This window comes from Rattus norvegicus, chromosome 8 (assembly GCF_021556685.1).
Source record: "Rattus norvegicus strain SHRSP/BbbUtx chromosome 8, alternate assembly SHRSP_T2T, whole genome shotgun sequence".
NCBI classification, from domain to species: Eukaryota; Metazoa; Chordata; class Mammalia; order Rodentia; family Muridae; genus Rattus; species Rattus norvegicus.
Genome location: NC_141541.1, coordinates 5,716,614 through 5,731,722, shown reverse-complemented (window position 1 = coordinate 5,731,722; position 15,109 = coordinate 5,716,614).

The following is a 15,109-nucleotide window of genomic DNA, read 5'->3' as shown; positions in this document are numbered from 1 at the left end:
CACTCATTACTACCGCGGCCTACTGGGAACTAACCGAATTCACCGTGTTACTCAGATTCGGCTCACCAAATTTTGATAAATCTTTAAAAGCACAATTCGTACAAGAGCAGGCTACTGGGAACTAACTGAATTCACAGAGAAACAGTGTTTCAGTTCGTTAAAACGTTGCTCTATCTTGAATAACAAGCTTATTACATGCGAATCCTATTGGGAACCTACTGAATTCACCATGATACTTAGATTCCGTTCCACAAAATGTTGCTCTATATTGAAAAGCAGACTCATACAAGCATGTCCCATTGGGAACTCACTGAATTCGCCTAGAAATTTTGATTCCATTCGTGAAAATTTTTCTATATCCCGAACAGTCCACTTATTACTACTGCGGCCTACTGGGAACTAACCGAATTCACCATGTTACTCAGATTCGGCTCACCAAATTTTGATAAATCTTTAAAAGTACACATCGTACAAGAGCAGCCTACTGGGAACTAACTGAATTCACAGAGAAACAGTGTTTCAGTTCGTTAAAACGTTGCTCTATCTTGAATAACAAGCTTATTACATGCGAATCCTATTGGGAACCTACTGAATTCACCATGATACTTAGATTCCGTTCCACAAAATGTTGCTCTATATTGAAAAGCAGACTCATACAAGCATGTCCCATTGGGAACTCACTGAATTCGCCTAGAAATTTTGATTCCATTCGTGTAAATTTTTCTATATCCCGAACAGTCCACTCATTACTACTGCGGCCTACTGGGAACTAACCGAATTCACCATGTTACTCAGATTCGGCTCACCAAATTTTGATAAATCTTTAAAAGTACACTTCGTACAAGAGGAGGCTACAGAGAACTAACTGAATTCACGGAGAAACAGTGTTTCAGTTCGTTAAAACGTTGCTCTATCTTGAAGAACAAGCTTATTACATGCGAATCCTATTGGGAACCTACTGAATTCACCATGATACTTAGATTCCGTTCCACAAAATGTTGCTCTATATTGAAAAGAGAACTCATACAAGCATGTCCCATTGGGAACTCACTTAATTCGCCTAGAAATTTTGATTCCATTCGTGAAAATTTTTCTATATCCCGAACAGTCCACTCATTACTACTGCGGCCTACTTTGGAACTAACCGAAATCACCATGTTACTCAGATTCGGCTCACCAAATTTTGATAAATCTTTAAAAGTACACATCGTACAAGAGCAGGCTACTGGGAACTAACTGAATTCACAGAGAAACAGTGTTTCAGTTCGTTAAAACGTTGCTCTATCTTGAATAACAAGCTTATTACATGCGAATCCTATTGGGAACCTACTGAATTCACCATGATACTTAGATTCCGTTCCACAAAATGTTGCTCTATATTGAAAAGCAGACTCATACAAGCATGTCCCATTGGGAACTCACTGAATTCGCCTAGAAATTTTGATTCCATTCGTGAAAATTTTTCTATATCCCGAACAGTCCACTCATTACTACTGCGGCCTACTTTGGAACTAACCGAATTCACCATGTTACTCAGATTCGGCTCACCAAATTTTGATAAATCTTTAAAAGTACACATCGTACAAGAGCAGGCTACTGGGAACTAACTGAATTCACAGAGAAACAGTGTTTCAGTTCGTTAAAACGTTGCTCTATCTTGAATAACAAGCTTATTACATGCGAATCCTATTGGGAACCTACTGAATTCACCATGATACTTAGATTCCGTTCCACAAAATGTTGCTCTATATTGAAAAGCAGACTCATACAAGCATGTCCCATTGGGAACTCACTGAATTCGCCTAGAAATTTTGATTCCATTCGTGAAAATTTTTCTATATCCCGAACAGTCCACTCATTACTACTGCGGCCTACTGGGAACTAACCGAATTCACCATGTTACTCAGATTCGGCTCACCAAATTTTGATAAATCTTTAAAAGTACACATCGTACAAGAGGAGGCTACAGGGAAGTAACTGAATTCACGGAGAAACAGTGTTTCAGTTCGTTAAAACGTTGCTCTATCTTGAAGAACAAGCTTATTACATGCGAATCCTATTGGGAACCTACTGAATTCACCATGATACTTAGATTCCGTTCCACAAAATGTTGCTCTATATTGAAAAGCAGACTCATACAAGCATGTCCCATTGGGAACTCACTGAATTCGCCTAGAAATTTTGATTCCATTCGTGAAAATTTTTCTATATCCCGAACAGTCCACTCATTACTACCGCGGCCTACTGGGAACTAACCGAATTCACCATGTTACTCAGATTCGGCTCACCAAATTTTGATAAATCTTTAAAAGCACAATTCGTACAAGAGCAGGCTACTGGGAACTAACTGAATTCACAGAGAAACAGTGTTTCAGTTCGTTAAAACGTTGCTCTATCTTGAATAACAAGCTTATTACATGCGAATCCTATTGGGAACCTACTGAATTCACCATGATACTTAGATTCCGTTCCACAAAATGTTGCTCTATATTGAAAAGCAGACTCATACAAGCATGTCCCATTGGGAACTCACTGAATTCGCCTAGAAATTTTGATTCCATTCGTGAAAATTTTTCTATATCCCGAACAGTCCACTCATTACTACTGCGGCCTACTGGGAACTAACCGAATTCACCATGTTACTCAGATTCGGCTCACCAAATTTTGATAAATCTTTAAAAGTACACATCGTACAAGAGCAGGCTACTGGGAACTAACTGAATTCACAGAGAAACAGTGTTTCAGTTCGTTAAAACGTTGCTCTATCTTGAATAACAAGCTTATTACATGCGAATCCTATTGGGAACCTACTGAATTCACCATGATACTTAGATTCCGTTCCACAAAATGTTGCTCTATATTGAAAAGCAGACTCATACAAGCATGTCCCATTGGGAACTCACTGAATTCGCCTAGAAATTTTGATTCCATTCGTGAAAATTTTTCTATATCCCGAACAGTCCACTCATTACTACTGCGGCCTACTTTGGAACTAACCGAATTCACCATGTTACTCAGATTCGGCTCACCAAATTTTGATAAATCTTTAAAAGTACACATCGTACAAGAGCAGGCTACTGGGAACTAACTGAATTCACAGAGAAACAGTGTTTCAGTTCGTTAAAACGTTGCTCTATCTTGAATAACAAGCTTATTACATGCGAATCCTATTGGGAACCTACTGAATTCACCATGATACTTAGATTCCGTTCCACAAAATGTTGCTCTATATTGAAAAGCAGACTCATACAAGCATGTCCCATTGGGAACTCACTGAATTCGCCTAGAAATTTTGATTCCATTCGTGAAAATTTTTCTATATCCCGAACAGTCCACTCATTACTACTGCGGCCTACTGGGAACTAACCGAATTCACCATGTTACTCAGATTCGGCTCACCAAATTTTGATAAATCTTTAAAAGTACACATCGTACAAGAGGAGGCTACAGGGAAGTAACTGAATTCACGGAGAAACAGTGTTTCAGTTCGTTAAAACGTTGCTCTATCTTGAAGAACAAGCTTATTACATGCGAATCCTATTGGGAACCTACTGAATTCACCATGATACTTAGATTCCGTTCCACAAAATGTTGCTCTATATTGAAAAGCAGACTCATACAAGCATGTCCCATTGGGAACTCACTGAATTCGCCTAGAAATTTTGATTCCATTCGTGAAAATTTTTCTATATCCCGAACAGTCCACTCATTACTACCGCGGCCTACTGGGAACTAACCGAATTCACCATGTTACTCAGATTCGGCTCACCAAATTTTGATAAATCTTTAAAAGCACAATTCGTACAAGAGCAGGCTACTGGGAACTAACTGAATTCACAGAGAAACAGTGTTTCAGTTCGTTAAAACGTTGCTCTATCTTGAATAACAAGCTTATTACATGCGAATCCTATTGGGAACCTACTGAATTCACCATGATACTTAGATTCCGTTCCACAAAATGTTGCTCTATATTGAAAAGCAGACTCATACAAGCATGTCCCATTGGGAACTCACTGAATTCGCCTAGAAATTTTGATTCCATTCGTGAAAATTTTTCTATATCCCGAACAGTCCACTCATTACTACTGCGGCCTACTGGGAACTAACCGAATTCACCATGTTACTCAGATTCGGCTCACCAAATTTTGATAAATCTTTAAAAGTACACATCGTACAAGAGCAGGCTACTGGGAACTAACTGAATTCACAGAGAAACAGTGTTTCAGTTCGTTAAAACGTTGCTCTATCTTGAATAACAAGCTTATTACATGCGAATCCTATTGGGAACCTACTGAATTCACCATGATACTTAGATTCCGTTCCACAAAATGTTGCTCTATATTGAAAAGCAGACTCATACAAGCATGTCCCATTGGGAACTCACTGAATTCGCCTAGAAATTTTGATTCCATTCGTGAAAATTTTTCTATATCCCGAACAGTCCACTCATTACTACTGCGGCCTACTTTGGAACTAACCGAATTCACCATGTTACTCAGATTCGGCTCACCAAATTTTGATAAATCTTTAAAAGTACACATCGTACAAGAGCAGGCTACTGGGAACTAACTGAATTCACAGAGAAACAGTGTTTCAGTTCGTTAAAACGTTGCTCTATCTTGAATAACAAGCTTATTACATGCGAATCCTATTGGGAACCTACTGAATTCACCATGATACTTAGATTCCGTTCCACAAAATGTTGCTCTATATTGAAAAGCAGACTCATACAAGCATGTCCCATTGGGAACTCACTGAATTCGCCTAGAAATTTTGATTCCATTCGTGAAAATTTTTCTATATCCCGAACAGTCCACTCATTACTACTGCGGCCTACTGGGAACTAACCGAATTCACCATGTTACTCAGATTCGGCTCACCAAATTTTGATAAATCTTTAAAAGTACACATCGTACAAGAGGAGGCTACAGGGAAGTAACTGAATTCACGGAGAAACAGTGTTTCAGTTCGTTAAAACGTTGCTCTATCTTGAAGAACAAGCTTATTACATGCGAATCCTATTGGGAACCTACTGAATTCACCATGATACTTAGATTCCGTTCCACAAAATGTTGCTCTATATTGAAAAGCAGACTCATACAAGCATGTCCCATTGGGAACTCACTGAATTCGCCTAGAAATTTTGATTCCATTCGTGAAAATTTTTCTATATCCCGAACAGTCCACTCATTACTACCGCGGCCTACTGGGAACTAACCGAATTCACCGTGTTACTCAGATTCGGCTCACCAAATTTTGATAAATCTTTAAAAGCACAATTCGTACAAGAGCAGGCTACTGGGAACTAACTGAATTCACAGAGAAACAGTGTTTCAGTTCGTTAAAACGTTGCTCTATCTTGAATAACAAGCTTATTACATGCGAATCCTATTGGGAACCTACTGAATTCACCATGATACTTAGATTCCGTTCCACAAAATGTTGCTCTATATTGAAAAGCAGACTCATACAAGCATGTCCCATTGGGAACTCACTGAATTCGCCTAGAAATTTTGATTCCATTCGTGAAAATTTTTCTATATCCCGAACAGTCCACTTATTACTACTGCGGCCTACTGGGAACTAACCGAATTCACCATGTTACTCAGATTCGGCTCACCAAATTTTGATAAATCTTTAAAAGTACACATCGTACAAGAGCAGCCTACTGGGAACTAACTGAATTCACAGAGAAACAGTGTTTCAGTTCGTTAAAACGTTGCTCTATCTTGAATAACAAGCTTATTACATGCGAATCCTATTGGGAACCTACTGAATTCACCATGATACTTAGATTCCGTTCCACAAAATGTTGCTCTATATTGAAAAGCAGACTCATACAAGCATGTCCCATTGGGAACTCACTGAATTCGCCTAGAAATTTTGATTCCATTCGTGTAAATTTTTCTATATCCCGAACAGTCCACTCATTACTACTGCGGCCTACTGGGAACTAACCGAATTCACCATGTTACTCAGATTCGGCTCACCAAATTTTGATAAATCTTTAAAAGTACACTTCGTACAAGAGGAGGCTACAGAGAACTAACTGAATTCACGGAGAAACAGTGTTTCAGTTCGTTAAAACGTTGCTCTATCTTGAATAACAAGCTTATTACATGCGAATCCTATTGGGAACCTACTGAATTCACCATGATACTTATATTCCGTTCCACAAAATGTTGCTCTATATTGAAAAGAGGACTCATACAAGCATGTCCCATTGGGAACTCACTTAATTCGCCTAGAAATTTTGATTCCATTCGTGAAAATTTTTCTATATCCCGAACAGTCCACTCATTACTACTGCGGCCTACTTTGGAACTAACCGAAATCACCATGTTACTCAGATTCGGCTCACCAAATTTTGATAAATCTTTAAAAGTACACATCGTACAAGAGCAGGCTACTGGGAACTAACTGAATTCACAGAGAAACAGTGTTTCAGTTCGTTAAAACGTTGCTCTATCTTGAATAACAAGCTTATTACATGCGAATCCTATTGGGAACCTACTGAATTCACCATGATACTTAGATTCCGTTCCACAAAATGTTGCTCTATATTGAAAAGCAGACTCATACAAGCATGTCCCATTGGGAACTCACTGAATTCGCCTAGAAATTTTGATTCCATTCGTGAAAATTTTTCTATATCCCGAACAGTCCACTCATTACTACTGCGGCCTACTGGGAACTAACCGAATTCACCGTGTTACTCAGATTTGGCTCACCAAATTTTGATAAATCTTTAAAAGTACACATCGTACAAGAGGAGGCTACAGGGAAGTAACTGAATTCACGGAGAAACAGTGTTTCAGTTCGTTAAAACGTTGCTCTATCTTGAAGAACAAGCTTATTACATGCGAATCCTATTGGGAACCTACTGAATTCACCATGATACTTAGATTCCGTTCCACAAAATGTTGCTCTATATTGAAAAGCAGACTCATACAAGCATGTCCCATTGGGAACTCACTGAATTCGCCTAGAAATTTTGATTCCATTCGTGAAAATTTTTCTATATCCCGAACAGTCCACTCATTACTACCGCGGCCTACTGGGAACTAACCGAATTCACCATGTTACTCAGATTCGGCTCACCAAATTTTGATAAATCTTTAAAAGCACAATTCGTACAAGAGCAGGCTACTGGGAACTAACTGAATTCACAGAGAAACAGTGTTTCAGTTCGTTAAAACGTTGCTCTATCTTGAATAACAAGCTTATTACATGCGAATCCTATTGGGAACCTACTGAATTCACCATGATACTTAGATTCCGTTCCACAAAATGTTGCTCTATATTGAAAAGCAGACTCATACAAGCATGTCCCATTGGGAACTCACTGAATTCGCCTAGAAATTTTGATTCCATTCGTGAAAATTTTTCTATATCCCGAACAGTCCACTCATTACTACTGCGGCCTACTGGGAACTAACCGAATTCACCATGTTACTCAGATTCGGCTCACCAAATTTTGATAAATCTTTAAAAGTACACATCGTACAAGAGCAGGCTACTGGGAACTAACTGAATTCACAGAGAAACAATGTTTCAGTTCGTTAAAACGTTGCTCTATCTTGAATAACAAGCTTATTACATGCGAATCCTATTGGGAACCTACTGAATTCACCATGATACTTAGATTCCGTTCCACAAAATGTTGCTCTATATTGAAAAGCAGACTCATACAAGCATGTCCCATTGGGAACTCACTGAATTCGCCTAGAAATTTTGATTCCATTCGTGAAAATTTTTCTATATCCCGAACAGTCCACTCATTACTACTGCGGCCTACTTTGGAACTAACCGAATTCACCATGTTACTCAGATTCGGCTCACCAAATTTTGATAAATCTTTAAAAGTACACATCGTACAAGAGCAGGCTACTGGGAACTAACTGAATTCACAGAGAAACAGTGTTTCAGTTCGTTAAAACGTTGCTCTATCTTGAATAACAAGCTTATTACATGCGAATCCTATTGGGAACCTACTGAATTCACCATGATACTTAGATTCCGTTCCACAAAATGTTGCTCTATATTGAAAAGCAGACTCATACAAGCATGTCCCATTGGGAACTCACTGAATTCGCCTAGAAATTTTGATTCCATTCGTGAAAATTTTTCTATATCCCGAACAGTCCACTCATTACTACTGCGGCCTACTGGGAACTAACCGAATTCACCATGTTACTCAGATTCGGCTCACCAAATTTTGATAAATCTTTAAAAGTACACTTCGTACAAGAGGAGGCTACAGAGAACTAACTGAATTCACGGAGAAACAGTGTTTCAGTTCGTTAAAACGTTGCTCTATCTTGAATAACAAGCTTATTACATGCGAATCCTATTGGGAACCTACTGAATTCACCATGATACTTATATTCCGTTCCACAAAATGTTGCTCTATATTGAAAAGAGGACTCATACAAGCATGTCCCATTGGGAACTCACTTAATTCGCCTAGAAATTTTGATTCCATTCGTGAAAATTTTTCTATATCCCGAACAGTCCACTCATTACTACTGCGGCCTACTTTGGAACTAACCGAAATCACCATGTTACTCAGATTCGGCTCACCAAATTTTGATAAATCTTTAAAAGTACACATCGTACAAGAGCAGGCTACTGGGAACTAACTGAATTCACAGAGAAACAGTGTTTCAGTTCGTTAAAACGTTGCTCTATCTTGAATAACAAGCTTATTACATGCGAATCCTATTGGGAACCTACTGAATTCACCATGATACTTAGATTCCGTTCCACAAAATGTTGCTCTATATTGAAAAGCAGACTCATACAAGCATGTCCCATTGGGAACTCACTGAATTCGCCTAGAAATTTTGATTCCATTCGTGAAAATTTTTCTATATCCCGAACAGTCCACTCATTACTACTGCGGCCTACTGGGAACTAACCGAATTCACCATGTTACTCAGATTCGGCTCACCAAATTTTGATAAATCTTTAAAAGTACACATCGTACAAGAGCAGGCTACTGGGAAGTAACTGAATTCACGGAGAAACAGTGTTTCAGTTCGTTAAAACGTTGCTCTATCTTGAAGAACAAGCTTATTACATGCGAATCCTATTGGGAACCTACTGAATTCACCATGATACTTAGATTCCGTTCCACAAAATGTTGCTCTATATTGAAAAGCAGACTCATACAAGCATGTCCCATTGGGAACTCACTGAATTCGCCTAGAAATTTTGATTCCATTCGTGAAAATTTTTCTATATCCCGAACAGTCCACTCATTACTACCGCGGCCTACTGGGAACTAACCGAATTCACCATGTTACTCAGATTCGGCTCACCAAATTTTGATAAATCTTTAAAAGCACAATTCGTACAAGAGCAGGCTACTGGGAACTAACTGAATTCACAGAGAAACAGTGTTTCAGTTCGTTAAAACGTTGCTCTATCTTGAATAACAAGCTTATTACATGCGAATCCTATTGGGAACCTACTGAATTCACCATGATACTTAGATTCCGTTCCACAAAATGTTGCTCTATATTGAAAAGCAGACTCATACAAGCATGTCCCATTGGGAACTCACTGAATTCGCCTAGAAATTTTGATTCCATTCGTGAAAATTTTTCTATATCCCGAACAGTCCACTCATTACTACTGCGGCCTACTGGGAACTAACCGAATTCACCATGTTACTCAGATTCGGCTCACCAAATTTTGATAAATCTTTAAAAGTACACATCGTACAAGAGCAGGCTACTGGGAACTAACTGAATTCACAGAGAAACAGTGTTTCAGTTCGTTAAAACGTTGCTCTATCTTGAATAACAAGCTTATTACATGCGAATCCTATTGGGAACCTACTGAATTCACCATGATACTTAGATTCCGTTCCACAAAATGTTGCTCTATATTGAAAAGCAGACTCATACAAGCATGTCCCATTGGGAACTCACTGAATTCGCCTAGAAATTTTGATTCCATTCGTGAAAATTTTTCTATATCCCGAACAGTCCACTCATTACTACTGCGGCCTACTTTGGAACTAACCGAATTCACCATGTTACTCAGATTCGGCTCACCAAATTTTGATAAATCTTTAAAAGTACACATCGTACAAGAGCAGGCTACTGGGAACTAACTGAATTCACAGAGAAACAGTGTTTCAGTTCGTTAAAACGTTGCTCTATCTTGAATAACAAGCTTATTACATGCGAATCCTATTGGGAACCTACTGAATTCACCATGATACTTAGATTCCGTTCCACAAAATGTTGCTCTATATTGAAAAGCAGACTCATACAAGCATGTCCCATTGGGAACTCACTGAATTCGCCTAGAAATTTTGATTCCATTCGTGAAAATTTTTCTATATCCCGAACAGTCCACTCATTACTACTGCGGCCTACTGGGAACTAACCGAATTCACCATGTTACTCAGATTCGGCTCACCAAATTTTGATAAATCTTTAAAAGTACACATCGTACAAGAGCAGGCTACTGGGAACTAACTGAATTCACAGAGAAACAGTGTTTCAGTTCGTTAAAACGTTGCTCTATCTTGAATAACAAGCTTATTACATGCGAATCCTATTGGGAACCTACTGAATTCACCATGATACTTAGATTCCGTTCCACAAAATGTTGCTCTATATTGAAAAGCAGACTCATACAAGCATGTCCCATTGGGAACTCACTGAATTCGCCTAGAAATTTTGATTCCATTCGTGAAAATTTTTCTATATCCCGAACAGTCCACTCATTACTACTGCGGCCTACTGGGAACTAACCGAATTCACCATGTTACTCAGATTCGGCTCACCAAATTTTGATAAATCTTTAAAAGTACACATCGTACAAGAGCAGGCTACTGGGAACTAACTGAATTCACAGAGAAACAGTGTTTCAGTTCGTTAAAACGTTGCTCTATCTTGAATAACAAGCTTATTACATGCGAATCCTATTGGGAACCTACTGAATTCACCATGATACTTAGATTCCGTTCCACAAAATGTTGCTCTATATTGAAAAGCAGACTCATACAAGCATGTCCCATTGGGAACTCACTGAATTCGCCTAGAAATTTTGATTCCATTCGTGAAAATTTTTCTATATCCCGAACAGTCCACTCATTACTACTGCGGCCTACTGGGAACTAACCGAATTCACCATGTTACTCAGATTCGGCTCACCAAATTTTGATAAATCTTTAAAAGTACACATCGTACAAGAGCAGGCTACTGGGAACTAACTGAATTCACAGAGAAACAGTGTTTCAGTTCGTTAAAACGTTGCTCTATCTTGAATAACAAGCTTATTACATGCGAATCCTATTGGGAACCTACTGAATTCACCATGATACTTAGATTCCGTTCCACAAAATGTTGCTCTATATTGAAAAGCAGACTCATACAAGCATGTCCCATTGGGAACTCACTGAATTCGCCTAGAAATTTTGATTCCATTCGTGAAAATTTTTCTATATCCCGAACAGTCCACTCATTACTACTGCGGCCTACTTTGGAACTAACCGAATTCACCATGTTACTCAGATTCGGCTCACCAAATTTTGATAAATCTTTAAAAGTACACATCGTACAAGAGCAGGCTACTGGGAACTAACTGAATTCACAGAGAAACAGTGTTTCAGTTCGTTAAAACGTTGCTCTATCTTGAATAACAAGCTTATTACATGCGAATCCTATTGGGAACCTACTGAATTCACCATGATACTTAGATTCCGTTCCACAAAATGTTGCTCTATATTGAAAAGCAGACTCATACAAGCATGTCCCATTGGGAACTCACTGAATTCGCCTAGAAATTTTGATTCCATTCGTGAAAATTTTTCTATATCCCGAACAGTCCACTCATTACTACTGCGGCCTACTGGGAACTAACCGAATTCACCATGTTACTCAGATTCGGCTCACCAAATTTTGATAAATCTTTAAAAGTACACATCGTACAAGAGCAGGCTACTGGGAACTAACTGAATTCACAGAGAAACAGTGTTTCAGTTCGTTAAAACGTTGCTCTATCTTGAATAACAAGCTTATTACATGCGAATCCTATTGGGAACCTACTGAATTCACCATGATACTTAGATTCCGTTCCACAAAATGTTGCTCTATATTGAAAAGCAGACTCATACAAGCATGTCCCATTGGGAACTCACTGAATTCGCCTAGAAATTTTGATTCCATTCGTGAAAATTTTTCTATATCCCGAACAGTCCACTCATTACTACTGCGGCCTACTGGGAACTAACCGAATTCACCATGTTACTCAGATTCGGCTCACCAAATTTTGATAAATCTTTAAAAGTACACATCGTACAAGAGCAGGCTACTGGGAACTAACTGAATTCACAGAGAAACAGTGTTTCAGTTCGTTAAAACGTTGCTCTATCTTGAATAACAAGCTTATTACATGCGAATCCTATTGGGAACCTACTGAATTCACCATGATACTTAGATTCCGTTCCACAAAATGTTGCTCTATATTGAAAAGCAGACTCATACAAGCATGTCCCATTGGGAACTCACTGAATTCGCCTAGAAATTTTGATTCCATTCGTGAAAATTTTTCTATATCCCGAACAGTCCACTCATTACTACTGCGGCCTACTGGGAACTAACCGAATTCACCATGTTACTCAGATTCGGCTCACCAAATTTTGATAAATCTTTAAAAGTACACATCGTACAAGAGCAGGCTACTGGGAACTAACTGAATTCACAGAGAAACAGTGTTTCAGTTCGTTAAAACGTTGCTCTATCTTGAATAACAAGCTTATTACATGCGAATCCTATTGGGAACCTACTGAATTCACCATGATACTTAGATTCCGTTCCACAAAATGTTGCTCTATATTGAAAAGCAGACTCATACAAGCATGTCCCATTGGGAACTCACTGAATTCGCCTAGAAATTTTGATTCCATTCGTGAAAATTTTTCTATATCCCGAACAGTCCACTCATTACTACTGCGGCCTACTTTGGAACTAACCGAAATCACCATGTTACTCAGATTCGGCTCACCAAATTTTGATAAATCTTTAAAAGTACACATCGTACAAGAGCAGGCTACTGGGAACTAACTGAATTCACAGAGAAACAGTGTTTCAGTTCGTTAAAACGTTGCTCTATCTTGAATAACAAGCTTATTACATGCGAATCCTATTGGGAACCTACTGAATTCACCATGATACTTAGATTCCGTTCCACAAAATGTTGCTCTATATTGAAAAGCAGACTCATACAAGCATGTCCCATTGGGAACTCACTGAATTCGCCTAGAAATTTTGATTCCATTCGTGAAAATTTTTCTATATCCCGAACAGTCCACTCATTACTACTGCGGCCTACTGGGAACTAACCGAATTCACCATGTTACTCAGATTCGGCTCACCAAATTTTGATAAATCTTTAAAAGTACACATCGTACAAGAGCAGGCTACTGGGAACTAACTGAATTCACAGAGAAACAGTGTTTCAGTTCGTTAAAACGTTGCTCTATCTTGAATAACAAGCTTATTACATGCGAATCCTATTGGGAACCTACTGAATTCACCATGATACTTAGATTCCGTTCCACAAAATGTTGCTCTATATTGAAAAGCAGACTCATACAAGCATGTCCCATTGGGAACTCACTGAATTCGCCTAGAAATTTTGATTCCATTCGTGAAAATTTTTCTATATCCCGAACAGTCCACTCATTACTACTGCGGCCTACTTTGGAACTAACCGAATTCACCATGTTACTCAGATTCGGCTCACCAAATTTTGATAAATCTTTAAAAGTACACATCGTACAAGAGCAGGCTACTGGGAACTAACTGAATTCACAGAGAAACAGTGTTTCAGTTCGTTAAAACGTTGCTCTATCTTGAATAACAAGCTTATTACATGCGAATCCTATTGGGAACCTACTGAATTCACCATGATACTTAGATTCCGTTCCACAAAATGTTGCTCTATATTGAAAAGCAGACTCATACAAGCATGTCCCATTGGGAACTCACTGAATTCGCCTAGAAATTTTGATTCCATTCGTGAAAATTTTTCTATATCCCGAACAGTCCACTCATTACTACTGCGGCCTACTGGGAACTAACCGAATTCACCATGTTACTCAGATTCGGCTCACCAAATTTTGATAAATCTTTAAAAGTACACATCGTACAAGAGGAGGCTACAGGGAAGTAACTGAATTCACGGAGAAACAGTGTTTCAGTTCGTTAAAACGTTGCTCTATCTTGAAGAACAAGCTTATTACATGCGAATCCTATTGGGAACCTACTGAATTCACCATGATACTTAGATTCCGTTCCACAAAATGTTGCTCTATATTGAAAAGCAGACTCATACAAGCATGTCCCATTGGGAACTCACTGAATTCGCCTAGAAATTTTGATTCCATTCGTGAAAATTTTTCTATATCCCGAACAGTCCACTCATTACTACCGCGGCCTACTGGGAACTAACCGAATTCACCATGTTACTCAGATTCGGCTCACCAAATTTTGATAAATCTTTAAAAGCACAATTCGTACAAGAGCAGGCTACTGGGAACTAACTGAATTCACAGAGAAACAGTGTTTCAGTTCGTTAAAACGTTGCTCTATCTTGAATAACAAGCTTATTACATGCGAATCCTATTGGGAACCTACTGAATTCACCATGATACTTAGATTCCGTTCCACAAAATGTTGCTCTATATTGAAAAGCAGACTCATACAAGCATGTCCCATTGGGAACTCACTGAATTCGCCTAGAAATTTTGATTCCATTCGTGAAAATTTTTCTATATCCCGAACAGTCCACTCATTACTACTGCGGCCTACTGGGAACTAACCGAATTCACCATGTTACTCAGATTCGGCTCACCAAATTTTGATAAATCTTTAAAAGTACACATCGTACAAGAGCAGGCTACTGGGAACTAACTGAATTCACAGAGAAACAGTGTTTCAGTTCGTTAAAACGTTGCTCTATCTTGAATAACAAGCTTATTACATGCGAATCCTATTGGGAACCTACTGAATTCACCATGATACTTAGATTCCGTTCCACAAAATGTTGCTCTATATTGAAAAGCAGACTCATACAAGCATGTCCC